The 24,132-nt window shown below is 32.2% G+C and overlaps 1 pseudogene; it reads left to right on the top strand.

Annotated features, from left to right (window-relative positions):
* The first annotated feature begins 1,388 nt into the window (after positions 1-1,388).
* On the top strand, positions 1,389-13,719 carry LOC149560505 (embryogenesis-associated protein EMB8-like; annotated as a pseudogene).
* The last annotated feature ends 10,413 nt before the right edge of the window (positions 13,720-24,132 follow it).

The raw sequence follows: 24,132 nt of genomic DNA, 5'->3' as shown, positions 1-24,132 counted from the left end.
GATGAATTTCTATTAATTAAGTCTAATTAATAAATTAAATTAATAATTTAATTTAATGGAAAATTATTATGACATTTTGAATATTTAATTAATTGAGAAATTAATTAAATATAAAGAATTGAATTTGAAGATAAAAGTTTTAAGAATAAATTTAGAACATGATAATATTTATTTAATTTAATACTAATATATATTTAGAGTTCATTTTAAAATAAATGCTAAATATTATTGTTATATAAGTTAATAAATATTTATCAAATTAAACATTCAAAAATAAATTAAGAAGTGAAAAGGTATTAAATTATGAAAATGATTTAAGTTCGCATGAATGAGTTTAAAATATAGAAAATTAATTTTAAAAAAAATAAAACATGTGAACTTGAATAAAGATATTTTAATAATGTGTGCATGAGATTAAAGTTATAAATTAATTTAAAGTCAAGTCAAGTGGAAAGTTAAATAAAGTAATTTAACAATTCACTTAAAGTGCATGAAGGAATAATAAAAGAATATTTTAATTTAAATAGAAAATTAATTGTGCATGAAAGAATTAATTATATTAAATAATTATAATTTTAGAGTTGTGGAGAGAGAAACCCTAAAAGGTAATTAGATTCTATATTAGAGGGTTTTCGGGTCATTATTGGGGACAGAGGTTTCAAGGAACACACTTTTGGAAAGGGGAACAAAGAAATCTTAGGAAGCTTGGAAGGGTTCGGATTAGCAAGGGTTTCACCAGATTGTTAGCATCAGATCAAGGTAGGGTTTTTGAACCATTCTAGAAACACTTTCGGATCTCTGTCTTCTTTGTGCTTGTTGAAAATTGCTTTCTCAAATTTTTTTGAATGAATCTTGCTACCTTTCTTCTGAATCTTTTGCTATTTGATTTCTTCTGAAAATCGAGATTGAAAAACTATTTAGATAACCTCGTTCTACAATTGAAAGAAATTAGTATTAAATTGGGATCTAGGTTTTGGATTAAAATGGAATTAAGAAATTTAAATTTGGAAAAAGGTTTGTTTGAAAATGAAAATCTTGGGATTGAAAATTCGAAGGGTTCGATTTATTGTTCCTATTAGACAAAAATTTTAATCATTTATTAACAAAGAATATATATGTATATATATTTGCATTTTTTTTACTGTGATCATAGAGGGGGAGTATTGTGTTAAACGATATATATCTATATATTAGAAAGAAAGTATTTAATAAACTTTTTTATAATTATAAATTTTATATAATAAACAAATCTTTTTATAAAAAAAAAAAATTAAAAAAAATATATATAATAATATTTAATGGGGTTGGGATATACCCCCCCCCCCCCACCCCGTACCTGCTATCGGCATTATTGGCTGCAGCAGTCGGTAGCGCTACTGCCGGCATTAATGGCCGCGACAGTCGGTACCACTACTGCCACAGGCAGTAGTTGTACTGCTGTTGCGCGCAGCAGGGTACCCTACTGTCGCAGGTACCAGGCTGGCAGGCCTTTAAACACGCCAATTTATATGAAGATTTCGTTTTTAGTAAATTTTTAATGCATTTTAAAATTTATTAAATTTAAATGGTAATAGATATACATTATAATTTAATAACATTTTGTATTATGCAATTATATAATTATTTAATTATAATTTTACTATTAATTTATATAAATGTTTTGTAATTAAATAAATTTAAATAACTTTATTAATTATTAATTAATCTAATTAAATTTTGATTTAATTAGGAATGATTAATACGAAAATTATATAACAATGTATAATTTTATTAAATGTGTAAATTTAATAAGATTGTAATGATTTTATTAAATTTAGCAATTGTTATTTTTATAACTTAAATAAATAATCGATTATCTTCAGATAATGCTTTTGGGAAAATGACTATTATTATGAAGGTAATTTTACATATTTAAGCCAAATAAATAAATGGGGGTAATTTTATAGAGTTGACTTGTGGAATACACTGAGAATTCATTCACTTGAAACATACATTGAACACAAAACTGAAACTTTACTTTTTACCTTATTGTGTATTATTGTAAATCAAACGCAAACTATTTTTCTTATACTGTCTATGCTTTGGAATTTTGGTGTTGATTAGGTGTTGACCAGTCTAGGATGTGCACCAGAGGTTTTGTGAGATTTCTTTGATACCATTTATGTGGTTGGATGTTATAATGTGTTTTGTGATTCATATTGGAGATTATATTTATGAGGTTTATCTTGTGGAGCATTTATGTGTACTTGAATGGGAGAGCCATCTTATTATTAGGTTGTCTGTTAAGGAACCGAGTTTGATCTTTATCAGTGTTTTGGTATGGGACACAACTATGTGTTTATGTGCTTAGGAGAGGTTGTCTAGGTACGTGACTTGGGAGTGGCTTGCATAGGGGTCCGGGACCCAAAGTGGTCAGTACCAGGGTAACCTAATGCAAGTTATGTAATAAGTGATAATCTAGTAATTAAAACTTTTGGGGGGAAAACACACTAAAAAGATAAGTTAGAGATTTTGATCTACCCATGCCTTGAGTGCTTGTATAGGCTAAGGATGGGAATGAGATGAGTGCCTTGTCTTCTTGAGAGGGCTTTCTAGTTTCCATATGTGTGATGTTGAGGGTCCGGGGTTCAAAGTAACCAGTCCAGGGTAACCCAATGCTTGAGGGTCTGGGGTCTATTAAGAGATCAGTCCAGGGTAACTCAAGCAGCCATGTGATGACACTCCCTAGTATGTAGCCTGAGTCTCCTCTGTAGATTTTGTGTATCTCTGGTGGTGTACTTATTGTTGGATGTGGTGTATCTATTGTCGGATGTGTTTATTATGGTTATTTAATTTCATTGATGATGATTGGTGATTCATGGATGTTTTACTTTTGACATGTGGCTTTTGACTTGAGATGATTATCTTTCGTTGACTTTATCTTATGATCTTGGTATTTGGTTTATACTTGGTTTGTGAATGATGTTTGGTTATGTGGTGTCGGTATTGGATTGAATGTTCTTACTTTTGGATTATTTTATCTTCTTGAATAGCATGTGTTACCTTTGAGGTAGTTTTGGCTATTAGGGGTACCTTGCCTAGGAATGTTTTATGTTTGATAGCCGTATGTGGATCGTTCATTATCTCCCCTGCACGGTGGGAGTGGAAGCCTGACTAGGTAACCAAGTGGTCGGGAGGTAGTGCCTTCTTACCATTTGGGTTCCCCTTCACATTGCTAGTTGTTGGATGTTCGTTGCAGAAGATGTACCTTTATCATTCTTATTTCTTATCTCAGAGACTTCTTTTCAGATGATGTATCTTTGTTATCATGTATTCTGATGTATTGTATCCTTTCTCACATACCCTGCAACATGTGCAGTGGATGTTTTTTAGTGGATGTACTTTCATTGTATTGTTTATACTTATGCGATTATGTATTTGATATTTCTTTATGATCTTGAGACATTGTACTTGGAACTTAAACTAATTAATTTAAAATTATTAAATGTGACTCAACGTAAAGGAACCCTTGAGGAATTGAAACTGTATCTATATTTGCATATGTGTATTTGATGTGTATGTTCATATTGCTTCCGCATTAATGTTATCTTGATGTTGTTTAAACTTTTTTTTTTTTAAAGTTCAGTAAAAATTGTAACATGTTAGGTTTATTTCTCTTGGGTTCCCGAGTGGGGCGTTACAAAACTCTTGTAAAGAGGAGATCCACCCTTGACCTTATCTTTATCGATTGAATTCTATAAAGATGAGAAAATATATAGAAGAATATAGAATTTAACATTCCTTATAAAATTGTTAAGCATAGAGAAGAAAATGGAATGGAAGAACTTGTTACATCTTATCAAATTAATTAAATTGATAAGGATTCCATACACCATCTTTCAATTCACCAAGATCTTCTCATGATTGAACCCTCTTTGGAGTTTCAATATTTTTTCACCATAGTGTAAGAAAAACTGAAATATCTTCTTTAAAAGGAATTTTTGTTCTTCTGATGGATTTTGTACCCCTTTATACTCAACTTTGTATCTATAGTGATGGTCTTGTCCATAACTAGAAAAGAGATGGCCCCTATGGAATTTTTACAATTCTCCTAAGATTCAAAAAAACTTAAGAGAAAATCTGAGTTGTAACCTTACATACCCTCCACATAATGTTCCATGTGTCCATCTTGAATAATCTACTAGACCATCCTCAATAATATGCCTAGTTGTAATAAGGAAATCTAATTGTCTCAAAGCATAGATAACCAACAAAAAATAACATCTTAAATGTTATTATTAATGAGTATAAATACAAAATTATATCCAAATTACTAATATTAAATAATAAGAAAAAAATCCACTAAGGTTGACTAATTAAATTAGTTAATGAGAATTAAGCCTTTGTCTAAAGAGACACAATTCAGTTGTGTGATTGACTACCATTAAAATAAATAAATAACTAAAACTATTTTAAAAATAACTTGTATGCCAATAGAAATGTGGTTTAGAATGATCTATTTGTCCTCTTCTTGATTACATTTCTATTAATTAAGAAAAAACTTGGTTATATATCATTTGCATAAATGCATATGTACATATAATGATATAATGGTTATTTATATTATAATAAGGAAGTAATAATTGGGTAACAAATATTTAATCATAAATTATTGATGTCAAAATGTTTAATTATAAAAGTATGAAATTTATGCTTTTAAATCATATAAATATAAATGCAATTTACTAGTGTAATATAACAAATTAATATTAAAGAAATGAAATAGAATCACATATTAATATACCCTTATTAAAATATTCATTAATATATTAGGCTAAAATCTTAATGAATTAAGACTAAAAAAGATTTTTAAATAGTTAAATAATATAAATATAATTATAAAATAAAAATTAAAAATATTAACAAATAAATTACAATGTACTAATTGTACTTGAATACAAAAGTAGAGAATAAATAAATTCAACTAATTCTATAAAGAGGATATAATATGAATACAATTATAAATTTTTACTTATTACAAAAAAAAATGATAAAAAAATTTAAAGTAGTATTACACTTAGAAAGAAAATGAGGAAGGAATGTTAGTAGTATCAATTGGCATGCACAAATTATTTTTCTCTATCTTGTTTTTAAACATGTTTGATAAAATCAAGTATATTATAAATCTAATAATGATGAATAAAATTATTATTTCTTTAATTTTAAAATTGTTAAATTTTACAAATAATCATTTAATGATAAAAATAATAAGAATATTGAGAAAATAGTCTCTATTATAATTTTTCCCTGAAATGAGGTATTTCTATAATATAATATTTTATTGGTATGTGGAATAAATCAAGCAATTCATATAATAAAATAATATGAAATGTACAATATAAAATAACACGAAATACTTTTATTTTTAACCAATATGTGCATCCATTAAACCAAAATAGTGCTTTAAAAAAATCTATTATTGTTACTTGCAATAAGATCAATTCAGAAAATTTGAAGAAAATAATCAACAAAAATAGAAGGATATTAATGTGGAGATTTCAAAAGTATAACAAATAGTAGACTCAAATTTATGCTCCTAAAGTATGAAAGCTATATTCCCCAAAATAGCAAAGAGTGTGAACACAAAAATATTGCAAGCACTATTGTTCACCCACGAAGTAGAAACAAAGTCAGAGGAGATAATAAAAAGATAGAACTAGAGTGTGCAAGTTAATTTCTTAATTTAGACTCAAAACTAAAACAAACTATTATAGAAGGAAATTTGAAAATGAACTTCAATCTAATAAATGGCTTTTTTGTTTATAAAAAAAATTGTGGCAACATAGGGTTCCATACAAACTAAATTTTCCTAAAGTAATCACTATTCAACAGAATAATACAAACTAAAAAAATAGTATTTTTAATGTGAAAATGTTAGAAATTTTCTATCAACCTTTTACTTTCAAAGAATCCTATGGATTAGAAACCTTTAGAAATGGCTAATAGTTTTCAACCTATAACATGCAAGAAGTAAATATATGTGATGGTGGCTCTCAAATGAATCCAAAGATGGAGACACTTACTATTGATCACTAAGTCATGTTGTCTATTACTACCATGTACTTAGTCATTCACTAGGGAGGGTTGTTTGGTCATCACTACAACCAATTCATCCTATATAGGCCTAGATAAGTATTGATGACTTGTATATCTTTCAAGTTACGTGTTGAGTCATAGTTACTATCAATCAAATTAGAAGTCACTGAGTACTACATTAATTGTCAATTTTATCAAGGATTGTACTTGAGGCCATGTGATACAGAGGCTGAGTAATTCAATTAATGTTGAGTGTAGTTAAGGCTAATGGACAACATTATGAAATATTTTATGCCAAGGTTTAGAATGGTATTACTACTAAGTAAAATAGTTTTGCGAGTTTGTTTGGGATGACACAAAATATGATGTAAACTTCTTATTTTTTGAGTTGGAAGTGTATTTTGAAGATCAAGGAGGTAATCAAGGAGAAGATTAGGTATCAAATGGAAGTTAATTAATCCCTACGCAAGGTAATCTACCATTCATAAAATTACAAGGACTAAGTGGCAAAAGAAATGAATCTAGATTGTTGATTAGGATCTAGAAGATTTACACAAATAGTTATTTAAGGAGGGTCTATCTGCTAGGTCGCATGTGTGAGTGTATGGATGAAGAGTTTTGTGGCATGCAATTTTTTGGAGGTGAATCAGAAATAAGGTACTGGTTAGTACAGTGAATGGATTTGTGTAGAGATAAAGAAGATTAATCACAATAAGGTGATAATACATTATATAGAGGAGATTTGATATTAGCATTGTAAGTACATAGCATAGGATTAGGTACTAGGAATTCTAACTAGGGTTTTAGGGATTAAATCTCTTAACAAAGTAGCTTTAACGTGCTTTTGCAAATCTCCTAATAGAATACTCACTTAGTTGTGATGAAAAAATCCATTAATGAAGGTAGAATCTAGCAATTCTTTTAGAGTTTAAAAGGGTAGATCGTTAGAAGTGATCAAATATTTTATCCTTCACATGCACACATTATTGTTGTAATAGTGAAGATTATGTGGGTCTCATCCCCACCATAGTTTTACCTTCACCTTGGAGGGTTTCTACATTACCAAATCATTGTGTCAATGTACTATGTTTTAAAGAGTTTTCATTCATGTTGTTACAAGTTAGATCTTGTATTATATTGATGTGAATGATTACATTGATATAAGGTTAATGTTCACAAGGGATTTTATGTGAAGATATCAAATTTATGTTTCATGTTTGAAGTAAAATAAGTATATAGATATTGGTTCACCCCTAAAGATCAAAATCAAAATGATGTAAATGAGATGTAAAAATGAGATGGATTTGATCAAATTAAGATAAGATAAGGTTCATGATGATTGATAACAGATTCAACAAGAAAGGAATCCAAATTGATGACCAAGCAAAGAGAATGTGCCCCAATTTGACTAAGTTTGACTAGAAAGGTATATCATCAAATATTATGTGAAACACAGAAAACATAAAATAGAAATGATGATAATGAGGTTGGAATCATGTGGAAATGTAAAATGAAGTTTTCCTCAAAAGGTGTGAAGTTTTTCACCTCAAAAGGGTCAACCAACTACATAAAGAAGAAAGAAATTTTAGGTCATGATTCTAACAATCAAGATGAATCTGGACTTTGATTTTGATCCCGAAAATGAATCCAACACATTTAAACTAGGTGAGGGTGTAAATTTCAAAAAAAATATGAGACTTTTGAAAATTAGGTCAAAATGTTATATAATAGGTGTAAAGGGTCATTTTTCATTTTTTCCATCATTTCCTAGTGAGTTTGGAGCATATTGAAGTGTGAGAGTGTAAACCCAAGTAAGAGATCATTATTTTGAACTATGGTACATAGGTATGTGATTGAAAACTTTTGTTGTTTCCATTTTGGTGATTTTTCATATATTCTAGCTTAGGAAATATAAGTATCATATGATAGGCTCAAATGTTCCACCCAATTAGGAATTTAGTTGTATGAGATTTTATTAAGTATATTTCTATTGCACACCATTTTTCCAAAGTATTGCAAGATGCCCACCCATAAATTGTACAATAGCATATGAAGGATCGCAAGAACATGCTTGATTGTACGATACATGATGATTTATTGTACGATAAAAGAGAAGTGTATGATACAACCATATTGGATGCTATGGCCTTTGGATCTTTTCTATGTTTTCTCCATATGTAGGAAAACCATGGCCTATTCACTACTCTTGCAAAGAGGTTTTACTGTAATCATAACATATTTTACTTGTTGATAAGAGAGATCATGATCACACTAGAAAATGCTTTTCGTATACTATGCATTCCTTGTAGAGGGGATCCTATGAGTATCTTAATCATTTTTATTTTATTTTTTTCCTTATGATATCTACTTATGACTGGATGTACTGATATGATCTATGTATTGTGATCAGACTCATATAGAGGGTATAGTAGTAGTCCATCATATATTCAACAATGAGGCTCTTCTAGGAGTTGACGATGGAGAGATACATTAATGATTAACATATATTATGTATATGATGTTACTTGATTTTATGTGTTCTTGGATAATATCAAAAACTAGAAGGGCTTCCAGTGTGGATGAGATTTACTAGGGATGGATCTGTTGGCACATCCCAATTGCATAGCTTGGGGCCCTTCTATTCTTTGTGAAATATATAGAGAGATACATGACATGGTGCACCAATAATATAGGAGATGGCCAGCTAAGTTTATGATTACTTAGACCTATTTTCATGGAATCATATCAACATGAGTCACCTTATAGTTTAGTTAAGGGATATGATCCAACCCTATATTTATAGATACAAAGGCTATGTGTAAGAGACTCACCTTGGGGACACCACATTCTAGATATGTTAATTGGATTATATCATAGTAGTGGTATGGTGATCTTATATTCAGTGTAAGAAGTGAGAGGGGGTGAGTCATGATCTTGCATATATTTCCTATAGTAGGCCACTACTAGTTAGGTATTCTAGGCTTGTCAAGAGATTTGTGATTAGCCAAGTGTCGAGGTATTTTAGCTAGCAATTGGCCATCCATATAGAGATTAAAATTTATGAGAGATACCAAATGCAGGATACCTTGAGATGGATCCCCATGCTAAGGAAATATTTTCACCTCTTAGAGACCTAAGATTTACAAAAGGTACTATGAGACTTACTATTAGATGTTGTAGATGCATGGATGAATCCTTATTATCAACATGCCACTTAAATGTGAATCTCTATAGGATACTTCAACCAAGAGATGGAGGAGATGTAGATGATGGAGGTGATCATGAGAATAATGGAGATGGAGGGAGAGGAGAAGGAGGTGCACGAAGCAATAGTGGTGGGCCAAGGGGTGGTGTCCCTTCCAATATAGCTAGCAAACTACTTTCTCTAGGATTACAAGAGAGAATAGGACATTAGGTTCAATGACTATGGAAGTGAATATGGTGATAGAAGAGGATGAGGGGGTAGGTTCCTAAGGAGGAAGAGGGGGGATAGAGGAAAGTAATAAGCTCAACAATAGGAGCAGAGGACACTTGAGTATCCTAGGGTTGAGGGTAGAGCCCACATAGAGAGAATCCAAGTACTAGAGTTTTATGTACATTAGTTGTAGATTACAATAGCAATGAGGGGACTTTTATGTAATTGTTATTTTTGTCTCTCTAATCCTAACACTTAAGTCTATTGGTTTATCCCTAATGCTAGAGGTCATTATCTTTATTTTCAATGCATCTTCTACCTTTAGGGCATTTTGATAAGAATCTTAAATTAACCTAATCCTCTGTATACTTAACCCTTCCTAAGTTTTATGTCTCAAATAATTAATTTATAAGGCCAACTTTTTCTCTAATGACTCTCCACTCCTAAAATTAAATCTCATCTTGTAGAGCACCTCAGTATACTCTTTATACTAGAAAATATTTCAATTTCATATTCTTTCACTACTTAAAAAACTCAAGTTCATAATCCCCTAGTATAAATTTAGCCTCAAGTGTATAAATCATAACTCTTTTTTTGGTTATCTTAATTTCACCATTACTTTCTCTATTATTGTGTAGCTCTTTCCACCATAAAGTAGCATATACCTTAAACTTTGTGTATGCCAACCTAAATCTAAGTAGATTTTAAATATCTGTGATCTCAAAGTGATCTTCTAGTTCATTACTACAATTTGTGAATTCCTCTAGATATTAAAACTACAAAAGCATGAAATATCAAGTCAATGTCTCTCGCTTGTGTCATAACCTTCAACAATATTTCCTCTTTGGTAGGAATATTTATAGATTGTATCTAGATCTTAAATAGCTTCTTCAAATTTAACTTTATGTCTTAGGGTTCTTCCTATTCCTATTCAAATCATTTCAAATCTTAGTACTTATTACATTTCTACAAACCTTTATCATTTACTCTATTCTTCAAGGATTGATTATTTTAGGAAATATATTTACCAATGTATGAATCCTTTATTAGTTAGGTTCATTTATCTAATCACAAGTATTTATTTTCCAAATAAAAATTCAAAATCTACCAACACCAATAATCTTCATCCAAGTGATACATCTATTGGAAACTAGAAAACTTATTAAGTTCTCCAATCAGTCAATCCTTTTAGTGAACCCTCCATAATTGTAGTTTAGGTGTTTTCTACCCCACGACTTGGTTTACAAGTGTGATCTCTCTCTCTTCCAATATCCCAATTTTTTTTCCCACCTTGCACTGGTATTTGGCTAATGTAGAATACAATTTAGACATCTTCATTTCTATAACAAAATGATATGCAATTCAAGGCACATGATTCAAAATGTTTGTAAAATCTATAACTAGTAACTAATACCAAATTTTATACAATATGAAATAACCAAGGTCATAGAATCCACAAGGGAGTTTTCTAAGCTCACAACATGAGTTAGAAAAAAGTGGAAATACACAAATAAAATTAGAATAAAGAACACAATATAGAAGAATATTACTAAATTATCATTAATTTAGTTTTCCAAGAGAAACTTCATTGCATCATCATTATCGATATACAATTACTACAAGGATTATGGTTGATCATCCCTCAAAACTATAAGTCTAACATTCTGATTGATTTCAAACAAGATTATTAAATATATCACTTTTGTTAGACATCACATTCTTACCACTTAAAGCTTCCTTGCATATGTATAAATAATACAACCAAATTCTGTACTATAATTTCATAAAAAATCATTTTATCACATTTCATTTTATCCAATCAACAATATTCAAGATTACAGAAATATATTACAAACATATAGGTTGGGAAAAAATTTATAAGAATAACCCCATATGAATGTGGTATTCCTTCTAAATTTATAAGAGGGTCTATGAAATACATTACATCATATATAGTTTAATATATAAATTTTCATTGCAAGTCATGAATCTCCTTCCCAAACTTGGTCATTACATCAAGAAAGCCACAATAGGACTAAACCATTCTTAATATATCTAGATTGAAAAATATCAAATTATGATATGAACTAATATGTAGGAATTTAATGATGCATCAATCACACCATAAGGATCACATAAGGAAAAAATCCAAGTGAATTCAACACAAAGTAAGATAACAAAAAATTGTAACTTAGTATAGAAAGAAGTAGATAAATAGAAATAAAACATGTTTGTGTGATGCAAGATATATCCAAAGATCTAAGGATGATCCAACATCAAGATTAACATTCTTGACTCTAAGTAGCTAATAGCAATATCACATTTCTTGAGTCTCTTATTTCATCTAATATGTCATATTGCTTGCTTCATATTGATCCTATTTATGTGATTCATCCATCAACTTTGGAGACTCCAATTTATTTGTCCATGCATAATTACTATTTCATCGTAATTATTGTATGTAGTTTTCCACTTCAACTTTTTCCTTTGATATTCTCACAATCAATTACCTTTGGATCCTTATTTATCACCTTATATTGCGATTAGGTATGTTCTTAAATAGACTTTTTCATATTCATAATCAAAGGACATGTTGGCATACAAGTATGTTCTAGAACAATATCATACTACATTTGGACTCTACTTCCTAATTCCTATTTCTTATTGGAATAATTCTTGCATTTTTACTTGGTATGTGTAGGCATACTTCCAGTTCCCCAATTTTAAGCTTCCAAATCAGCCTATCAAGTAAATATTTTGTTGGTATATTTTGTTAATTATAATGTTTAAGGCTTCATGTTGTAGAAAGATAGCATTTGGTGCAAGCACTGAACGTAAATCTCAAGGCATGATACCAAAGGAGGCTGCAGAAGATGTTGTTTTACCCTGTGTCTTGAGCATTTTACCAAATTGTGTTTTCAACAAGAAAGCTCCTATAATTGATTGGTGCAGATATTTCTCTCTTTCGATGGGGAAACTATTGCTCTGGATTGGCTTATAGATGACGACATTAAAAGATCTACGAGTCCAAACATGCGCTTTCAGGGAATAACTCAACACCTATAGTGATTGTGGTCCTGGTCTAACAAGTGATTCTAATGATCCTTATGTGAAGCACATGGCTTATGCTCTTGCTAAGAAAGGATGGAAGATTGTTGTTGTCAATCATCAAGGACTAGGGGGCACTTCTGCTATTACAGGACATTTTTATAATGCTAGGTGGATAGAAGATCTATGAAGAGTTATTGGTTATTTGCGTGATGAGAATCCCAAGGCCCCTTTATCAGCTGTTGAGACAAGCATTGGTGCAAATATACTAGTCAAATATCTTGGAGAGGAAAGGGAGAATACTCCATTAGTTGGAGGTGTTGCTATATGTTGCCCTTGGGATCTTGTGATATGTGATCAGTTTATAAATAGAGGGTTTTTCCAAAGACTTTACAACAAGGCTTTAGCTACTGGTCCTCGAGATTATGCTCAGATGCATCAGAGCACCCATGCACAGATTGCAGATCAGGATTCCATAAAAAAAACACGTTCTATCAGTAATTTTTGACAAATATTACTTATCCTATTGGTAAATATGTGACAGTGGATACATATTACCGCAAGTGTAGCAGTGCTTATTTTGTGAGCAACATATCAGTGCCATTATTATGCATAAGTGCTTTGAATGATCCTATTGTACTCGAGAGTCTATTCCATGGAATGAATGCAGGTTAAACAAAAGTGTAGTTCTTGCCACTACATCACATGGAGGGAATCTTGCATTCTTTGAGGGACTAAATGTAGGTAGCATCTGGTGGGTGCGGGCTGCAGAGGAATTTCTCTTCGTTCTTTATTCAAGCTTCCTAATGCATTGTGGAAAGAAGAGTTCTGATCTACTCTCAAAACTTTCATCTCCTATTGGTGAGGGCCCTTATTTGAATGTCACACATGCTGGGATGGTTAGTGCACATGATAGTAGTTTTATGCAGTCCCAAAATGATGGCAAAGCAACACCTGCCAAAATATTGGTTCAGGATGACATAAAAATGCATACCGGATCGGATACTTGTCAATCTGGTAATGAATCTAGTCTTTCAAACTCCACCAATGAAGAAGCATCAAAAATTGGAAAGGGCAGCAACAAAGAAGAACCAAAACTTCTGAAGGGGAATGCAAAGGCATCATCCATATCCAGTTGGGCGAGGTCGCTGAATGACCCGAACACCAAGAAGTTGCTTTAGCAGAAAATGACCTCCCATGTTCATTTTCTACTGGAGAAGTAAAATTTCCATTTTCCACCAAACATCAGGAGTCAATTAATCTACATGAAAGCTTGAGTGTCTGATCATAATTATTGTCGCATGATGTTCATGCTTGATGGCTAGAAACACAGGTCGTGGATCGCATAGAAAAGTCCACTCAACCAAGACATGATGTTGTACTTGTTATAACAAAGATTCAAAAAGTTCATAACTCAAAAATACAAATTAACTTCCTAAGATCTCAACAGTATCTCTTTCAACTCATATGGCCATTGTATCTACTATTTCATGGGATAGACAACACAGGTGTCAAAGGTATAACACAGAAGCTGATGACTAGTTTGGCACATAATGCTAAGGTTCTTGGGTTACCAATAAGTCCAGCCCACTGGTGAGCTCATGATTTGGGTGACTCATGCAATTGATAGACTGACCCCATATTACCAACTGTCCCGAAGCATTAAATTTTATGAGCTTGAAAAAAGGCACGGGTTTGTAATCTCACTATTTAGAAGAGCTGGAGAAGAAGAGGGGGGCATTTTCATTTAGATATTTCATTTGATTGCATGTAGAGGCCTTCTTCTTGACTGTAGACAGTCAGAGAGCTCGAATAGAAGAGAGGGCATTTTAATTTAGATATTCTATTGCATTGCATATAGGTTTTTCTTTTCTGCAAGAGTCAGAGAGCTGGAGTAGGGGGAAGGAACTTAGTTAATTTGTTTTGCATTTTCATTATGCAGGTTAAGAGTTTGAGTTTTTGTAATAGATTGAGCATAAGTTGTGAGCAAATAAAATCTGAGTATTCTTATTTGTGATGTTTAAAGCAACAGGGATTTTATTCTAAATCAGAGCATTTAGTATTTCTCCTTTGATTATATCAATCAAAGTATTGTTATTTTCAGTTTTGGGCATCATCTTCCATCTTGTGTTGAATTATGAATGGGTTGTAGATTAGAGTATTTGTAGACGTTCCTGTTACAAGAATTGGGATTATTTAACAATCTTTCATTTCATTTTCCAATGCATTTGCATACATAGCATTCACATTGCATTACCAATGTCGGGGAGTCATAGGAAATGTGAATTCCTGGGGTTGGCTAGGTGTAGAACTGAATTCTTTGCCTGAGTTAGTTCTGTCTAGGGCTGGCTTGGTTTTCCTCTTCTGTTCTCGGGTTAAGAATGTACTCAATTAGTTTAGGAACAAACAAATTCATTGAATATCATTGATAAGGGAGTTGTACCTTTCAATTTAGAGGAAATCTATCAACCTCATGATAGATTATCCAACTGTTGGTATCAAATTGTTTCTAACAGGTTCGGGCATTTAAGAGTTACATTGGAAAGAACAACCTATTTACCAACAGTATGTCTTCTTTCCAAGGGGAGAAATAATTTTTCTAGGCATTGGAATTTTTTTAGACTTGAATAGTTCATCATTTCTATAAAATATTGTTCATTATCGAAAGTATATGATATTTCCCTCTTTCTTTCCTATAGAGGGATCATACTTGATTGTATATACATAATGTATATAGATCTTGGAAACCTTGAGTCCTTCATCCATGCATGCATAGTTGTTATAACATTCCACTTATTGTGTTGTCTTCAACTTATTACATCTTCGATATGATTCTACCTTGCATGTGATAAGTTATCTTTTATTTGCCACCCTCTCTTATTTCCTTTTGTTGATATATGATTGAAAAGATCATTTGAGTAGAAAGAAGTTTATTATTGAAGAAGTGTTTTCAATCACTGTTTGTCACTAATGTCAAACATGTTGTATGTTGGTAAAACAATTGCTTATATGTTTCAAGCACTATCACTTCATTGATTGATGAAGAGGATTTGATCAATAAGATGTAACAAAAGCACCTAGAGGAAAGGTTTAGTTATGATTATGAATTGAAGTGTAAGAATCAGTTAAGACAGTGATAACATAATGTATTGATGATCTACTTGGGGTTACAAAATGTTTGGCTATACTTAGAAAGTTTAGAAGAAAAGGGTTGGACAAAGTTCATTTGCTAAGCTTGACTAGGTTGATAGAAGGTTGTGAGTAAAGTTAGTGCAAGCTGAGAAAAAAGTCAGTTAGAACTAAGTGAAAGCATTTTCTAGTGGATGTCGAGCAAAGTAATAAGTGCTAAGCAAGTTAGTAGGTGTCGAGTGATTTATAGTATGTGTCAAGCACCAATAAAATTCAGTTGATGCAGAGCAACAAAGTATACAACAAGCATCAGTAAATTGATCATGTCAAGCTACTACATTATGATAAAAATCAAAGATTTGTCAAATAAAAGTCGACAAGTTTATTTTCTTGGAACTTGTAAATCAGGAGGAAGATAAGATTGATGAGCTAGAGGCATAGAATCTTATGTAAACTATTTTGGTGGTGAATTCAAATGGATTTTAGAAGAAGTTCCTAGAGAAGACAAGCTATGGGGTAGATACATTGTATCCTCCTAATCCATCGAAAACCCTAAATTTTGAGGTAGATAATGAGTAGGAAAAAGAGTTCTAATTCTCTATATGTAGGGATATTTGGTCACGAAGCTAAGTTGGATGTTAGTTAGAGGTCAGAGAGATTTTGGATGTGAAAATTTGACAAGGTGAAAGAAGAGGGTTTGCTTCATCAAGTGACCCAAGAGGAGAAGTCTGCAATGGAAAGCTAAGCAATAAGGCTAGAGAAGGATGAATGATTGAAGGGTGGACAAGTTGTCAGAACTGCAAAGATTGGAAGCCAAAAAAATTTGAGGAGTGAATAGTGATCTATAATCTGTAAGTAACATTTGTAAGTTGTATCGGATCAAACTCTATTGTTACTCTCTAACAATTGTATCATATTAGGGAAAAATCCTTTGGAGAAAGGTTGATTTAACAATCATTGGAAAATTCTTTAACAAGATGGCATTCCAAGTGAATGACCTACAGTCCTTTAACAAGGCTCACTTTTAACTAGATGATTGAAATCCCTTAATTGGGTCACATTTAATAGTGTGTGTTATAACCTTTAATAGGGTTGGCCTTTAAGAAAGCATCACTTCAAAAGAGTGAAAAAGGAGTAGCATGTTATTGGTGGTTTTTCCCAAATTGGGTTTCCATATTAAATCATTATGTCAAGTATACTAATGGATATGTTGTGTCTTATGGTTTACATTTCTACATATTAGTTTAACTATAACATATCAATTTTGGGTTAACACACAATGAATGCATGCATGGTTAAGAATGTTATAGTGGGTCAGGTATTAAAAGCATAAAGATCAAAATGTCAAAAAGAGAGGTACCCAAGCTGAACAGAGATAACTTTCTTGTATGGAAAATTTTGATGAAGCTACACCTTGGAGGACTTGGAGATTATGCAAAAACTTGCATTATAGTAGAACATGTTGATCTAGTAGGAGCCCTAATTGTTGAAGATTTGAAGAAAAAGAAAGAACACAATCAGGCTATGTTGGAGATTGCCTCTGCCCTGAGCTATGCTAAGTTTGATGATATCAAAGACCTTAAAAATGTAAAGTAGATATGGAATGCCCTAAACACCATCTATGGAGAAGAAAGAAAGGTTCAAAGAGCCAAGTCAGAAAGCCTAAGAGGTAAGTTTGATGACATGAGAATGGAAGAAGGTGAAAACATTGTTCAATATGTTGCTAGAATAAAAGAAGTTGTTAGTGCAATAAAGGGTGCCACTGGTAAAATAGATGATGATACTATGCTAAGTAAAGTCTTGAAAAAATTGCTGCCCATGTATGCCATTAGAGTGTCTACAATTCAAAAGTTAAGATGTACTAGGAAATGATCTAATCCTTGAATGTCTAGTGGGAAGACTCACTACATTTGAGTTATCTAATTTTGATAACTACCATCCAGAAAGTATTGAATCAGCTTTCAAAGAAAAATTGTTACTAAAGGATTTTGAGGAGGTAAAGCCAAAGAAGAAGAAAAGAAAGATAAAGTATGCATCCAGTGAGAGCAGTACAGATAAGGAAGACATTGAACAATTGGAAGCATTTCTAGCTAAAGGATTTCACAAAGGAAAGAGTAAATTCAAAGGTAAGTTTCCTATCATTTGTTTTAATTACAGTGAATTTGGTCATATTACAACAAGATGCACACAGAAGAAGAACTTCAAAGAAGGGAACAAGCACAAAACTAGAAGAGAAGATGATGGAAGAGACTACAAAGATAAAGGCAAGAAGTCATGCTACATTGCTGATGAAAACAACTCTTATGAAAATGATGATGAAGTGGTATATGTTGCAATGAAGGATGAATCAGATGAGGATGAGGCTACTGCACTTATGACTTGTGTGAACAAGAATGACAAATAGATCATTGATAGTGGATGCTCACATCACATGACTGGAGATAGAAGTAAGTTCATTACCTTAACCTATTATGATGGAAATAGTGTAAGATTTGGCAATGATGCACCATGTTCAATAAAAGGAAAAGGGTCTATCAAGCTTACAAACAAGATCACATGCGATAATGCTTACTATGTTGAAGGTTTGAATTATAACTTGTTAAGTGTGTCACAATTGAATAATTTGGGATGTAAAGTTGAGTTTAAAAATAAATCAGCCAAGATATATGATACAAATGGAAATATGATTGGAAAAGGTGATCAAACTAGGAGTAATCTGTCCTATTTGGATATAGAAAATGCTACTTGTCTTATTGCAAAATTTGATGATGTATGGCTTTGGCAAAAGAGATTATGTCATGTTAACTTTGATAATTTGATTAGTATAAGTAGCATGAAAAGAGTTAGAGGTTGCCTAAGTTGAAGAAACCAAAAAACATAATGTGCAAACAATGTTGGCTAGGCAAGATGACAAAGTCAAGATTTGAAAGAAAATTTTATACCTCTAAGGAAATACATGAAATTGTTCATACTGACTTGTGTGGACTTATTGAAATACAAAGCTACAAAGGAGATAGGTATATAATGCTACTTGTTGATGGTTACTCTAGAATGATGATAGTCATGTTTCTAAAATAAAAATCAAATATTTTTCAAATGTTTAAGTGGTAGTTGGCAAGACTTGAGAAAGAAACAAGAAAGAGCTTGAAGTTTTTGAGATCAGACAGAGGAGGTGAATTCACTTCACATAAATTTGAGATGTTCTACAATGACAAAGGAATTATGAGGTAGACATCAGCACCAAGGATCCCTCCACAAAGTGGAATTGCTAAAAGAAGAAACAAGTCAATAATGGACTATGCTAGAACACTCATGATGGAGAAAAATGTTGCCCTAAAATACTAGAGAGAAGTTGTAAGTACTACAGCATACACTTTGAACCATGTGCAAGTAAAGAAAGGTACTCACTTAATACCTTTTGAACGATGGTATGGTCATCCTCCTAATGTGAAATATTTTAAGGTATCTGGAAGAAAATAATATATTCTCTAAGATGTTAGGAGTGGAAAATTTGATGCAAAGAGTGAAGAAGGTATATTCCTTGGTTACTCCACAAGAAGTAAAACTTATAAGTGTTTAATTACTAGCACTAAAAATTTTGGAAAGTGCAAATGTGAATTTTGATGAGCTAACAGAAGCACATGAAGCCAAAACTAGAAAAGAACTGGAAAATTACAAGACAATTGTGTACTATTATAAAGGAATGCCTATTGAAGAAGATTCTACAAATCATGTAGTAAACTAGCAGCAAGTTTCAACAACTATTAAGTCACATCCTATGAATGTCGAGTTGCATTTAGATGTTGAGTTGCAAAATGAGGAGAACGCACAATCTAACTAAGATTGACACACATGAAAGAGATGCTGAGATACTTGACAGAGATGCACATAGTAATACTGAAGCTTAGAGACAGAATGCAGCCACAAGAACTGAGCCTAGACTATCCAAATATGTCAAAAGACACCATCCTATAGATCAAATGATTGGAGACAAAGATGCAAGGCAAATGACAAGAAATAGGTTGAGAGGTGAAGCATGTTTACTAAGCATGAAGGAACCTAAGACAATGAGAGATGCATTGGAAGATGATGATTGGTAAAAGGCTATGGAAGAAGAAATTTAGCAAATAGAAAAGAACAAGACTCGGAGCCTAGTTCCTAGACTAGAGGACAAGAATGTGATTGGCACAAAATGGGTATTCAGGAACAAGTTAGATGAGAATGGTGAAGTGACAAGAAATAAAGCAAGACTAGTTTACAAAGGGTATGCTCAAGAAGAAGGAATTGATTATGGTGAATCATTTGCCCCTATTGCAAAAACTAAAGGATTATGATTGCGTATGTCGCATACAAAAAATTTTGAGTTTATCAAATGGATGTTAAGTCTACATTTATGAATGGAATATTAGAAGAAGAGGTCTACATAGAATACTTAGAAGGATTTGTGGACAAAAACAATAAGAACATGGTATGCAAACTGCACAAAGCCCTATATGGATTGAAACAAGCACTAAGAGAATGGTATGAGAGACTTCATACTTATCTTGTTAAGATTGGATTTGAAAGGACAAATGATAACAAAAATTTGTACATGAAGATAGATGAAGAAAAAGGTATATTGTTATCTAAAATATTTGGAGCTCAAGATGCTTTATATAATGATTTTGCAAATCAGATGAAGCAAGAGTTTGAAATGTCAATGTTTGGTAAGATCAAATTTTTTGTGGGACTACAAGTATATTAAATGAAGTATGGTGTATATATCACTTAGTCAAAATATATCAAGGAGATATTGATGACATTTGGACTTGAGGATTCAAAGCCATGAAGTACACCTATGGTAACAACACTCAAACTATCAAATAATGATAAATCAGCTAAGGTCAATCAAACAATGTATAGATCCATGATTGGGAAATTACAATATGTAGTACATAGTAGACTTGATATTGCATTGGCTATGGGAATAGTTGCTAGATTATGTGTTAATCCTAGAGAGAATCACTTGATGGCAGTAAAAAGAATAATGAGATACTTGAAAGGAACAGAAGAATATGGCTTGTACTATAAGAAAAATGAAAAGTTTGAATTGAAAGCCTAAATTGATGTTGATTGGGATAAAAATATTGATGATAGAAAAGCATCAGTGGAGGAGCATTTTTCTTAGGGAGAAGACTTGTTATATGGACAAGCATGAAGCAAAGTTGTACTTCCCAATCCACTACTGAAGCAGAGTATGTTACTATTGCTATTAATTGTATAAGCATTGTATGGATCAAATAGCTACTAAAGGGAATGAAGGAAGAGATCACTGAACCTGTGACACTTTATTGTGACAATACAAGTGCTATAAACATATCAAAGAATCCTATAATACATACAAAGACAAAGTACATTGTAATAAAGTATCATTATGTAAGGAAGTTGGTTCAAGACAAAGAGGTGAAGATGGAATATATCAACAAAAAAGAGAAAATTGATGATATATTCAACAAAGAATTACTTAAGGATGCTTATGAGTATCTGAGAGGTAAACTAGGGGTGATATGCCTATCGAAGGCTATATAAAAGACAGAGGGAGTATACTACATCAAACAAGCTAACATTCATTTCATACAAATTGATGTAGTAGATCTTACTTTGGGAAGTTACCTAAAGTAATCACAGAGCTGAAATTTCAAATCAATCACAAGCAAGGTGACAAAGGGAGAAAATTGAAGAGCCTGAAAAAGTTTATATCTGCATATGTCAAAGATGTCAAGTGTTGAGTATATGTATTTGGCATTATTGTCAAAGAGGGAGAAAGTTCAGTAAACCGATCAAGTGCATACTGATCAAGAGAAGTTGAAGATGATCAAAGCATAAAATCAAGTTAGAGTGAGAAAGTACAATGTAAAATAAGAACAATGAAGTAAAGCTACATCATCAGAAGATTAGAAGACTGGAAGCAATAAAGAGGGAGAAAGAAAAAAAATAAAAGAGGGAGATATTCTGGTATTTTGATGATCCATGATAGAAGAGAATGTTATATTTTGTAACCTAAGAGGGAGTTGCTGATAGAGGGAGAAGTTTTATTCACAAGCTTTCTTTTTGGTATTGCCTTACTATTTTAACCTGGTGAGTTCATCATTTGTTTGATTGGTTGATTAGTTTGGTTTGCCATCAATGCCAAAGAGGGAGATTGCTGATATATGATTGAAAAGATCATTTGAGTAGAAAAAAGTTTATTGTTGAAGAAGTGTTTTCAATCATTATTTTATCACTAATGTCAAACCTGCTATATGTTGGTAAGACAATTGCTTATATGTTTCAAGTACTATCACTTAGTTGATTGATGAAGAGGATTTGATCAACAAGATGTAACAAAAGTACCTAGAGGAAAGGTTGAGTTATGATTATGTATTGAGGTGCAAGAATCTATTAAGACAGTGATAACATAATGTATTGATGATCTACTTGTGGTTACAAAAAGTTTGGCTACACTTAGAAAGTTCAGAAGAAAAAGGTTGGACAAAGTTCATTCACTAAGCTTGACCAAACTGATAGAAAGTGTCGAGTAAAGTTAGTGCAAGCCGAGCAAAAAGTCAATGGGAGCCGATTGAAATAATTTTCTAGTGGATGTCAAGAAAACTAATAAATGCCAAGCAAGTTAGTAGATGTCGAGCAATTTTTAGTATGTGTCGAGCACCAATAAAATTTAGTTGATGTTGAGCAAAACAGTATGTGTCGAGCATCAATAAATTGATAATGTCGAGCAACTGCATTATGATAAAGATCGAAGATTCGTTAAATAGAAGCTGACAAGTTTGTTTTCTTGGAACTTCTAAATTAGGAGGAAGCTAAGGTTGATAAGCTGGAGGCACAGAATCTTATGTAAACTATTTTGGTGGCGAATTCAAATGGATTTTAGAAGTATCTAGAGAAGACAAGATGTAGGGTAGATACATTGTATTCTACCTAATCCATCGAAAACCCTAAAATTTGAGGTGGATAATGAGTGGGAAAAAGAGTTATAATTCCCTATATGGAGGTATATCTAGTCACAAAGCTAAGTTGGATGATAGTTAAAGGTCAGAGAGATTTTGGATGCAAAAATCCGATAAGGTGAAGGAAGAGGGTTTGCTTCATCAAGTGACTCAAGAGGAGAAGTCTACAATGGCGAGCTAAGCAAGAAGGCTAGAGAAGGATGAATGCTTAAAGGGTGAACAAGCTATCAAAACTGCAAAGATTGGAAGCCAAGCAGAGTTGAGGACTAAATAGTGATATGTAATCTACAAGTAAGGTTGTAAGTTGTATCAAATCAAACTCTACTGTTACTTTCCAAAAATTGTATCAGATTATGGCAAAATCCTTTGGAGAAAGGTTGAGTTAACAGTCATTAGAAAATCCCTTAACAGGGTGGAATTCCAAGTGAATGACCTAAAGTCCTCTAACAAGGCTCACTTTTAATAAGGTGATTGAAATCCCTTAACTGGGTCACATTTAACAGTGTGTGTTGTAACCTTTAACAAGGCATCACTTTATAAGAGTGAAAAAGGAGTAGCATGTTATTGGTGGTTTTTCTTAAATTAGGTTTCCACATTAAATCATTGTGTCAAGTATACTAATGGATATGTTGTGTCTTATGCTTTACATTTTTGCATATTAGTTTAAATGTAACATATCAGTTTTTGGTTAACATACAATGAATGGATGCATGGTTAAGAATGTCATATGGGTTCACTAAATTGTGAAAAAGTTTTATTTGGACATCTAGACCTTGATTAACTGATTCACCACTGCCCATAAAAGCTCGTTATTGTTACAATTCCCGTAATATCAGTATAGAATGCTGTGTAAAGTAAATTAGTTGTAATTTTATGGACCCTTTGTTAGACCTAATTATGATTGCTCAAAATTGGTAATATTGCTTATTGTTTACTTTGATTTTCTCTATAGATTGTCTCCAATCTGTCAAACTGGTAAGTTATATCCACGCTGAACACAGTGACTTCCATTGGAATCAAGATGTGTGCTTATTGAGGCCGATTGAATACCATACTCACTTTCCACCCACGAGCCGCTGCCCCGTCCTTATCATCTTTACATGCTCCGACGAAGCTTGACTGAGATCTGAAAGGCGATTAAATAAAATTTCTAGGCAATTTATAACTTATACAAACACTTGAAACGTTACGTTGTTTCGAATATGGAAATGAATTAAGGCAGCTCTTAATGAAGCCATGGACTGGTTGCAATTGGTAAGCTGAGAATACTCACTTGAACACCACGCAATCCAGTGCAACAAGGAAACATGGTAGATTTAGTGGCCCCACACATGGCGACCGACAAATATATCATTCAAACAACCCAGCCTTTGACTGGTTTGAATCTTAGAACAATATATATAGAGTGCAAATAGAAGCTGATATATATCGAGATTGTCTAGTTTTCCATCAGTGAAGAAGGAGAAGTATTAGTGAGTG

The sequence above is a fragment of the Cupressus sempervirens genome, chromosome 4 (assembly GCF_028749045.1).
Source record: "Cupressus sempervirens isolate cs-2001-9-10 chromosome 4, ASM2874904v1, whole genome shotgun sequence".
NCBI classification, from domain to species: Eukaryota; Viridiplantae; Streptophyta; class Pinopsida; order Cupressales; family Cupressaceae; genus Cupressus; species Cupressus sempervirens.
The sequence above is the reverse complement of the archived record's forward strand: the minus strand, read 5'-3'. Positions and strand labels throughout refer to the sequence as shown.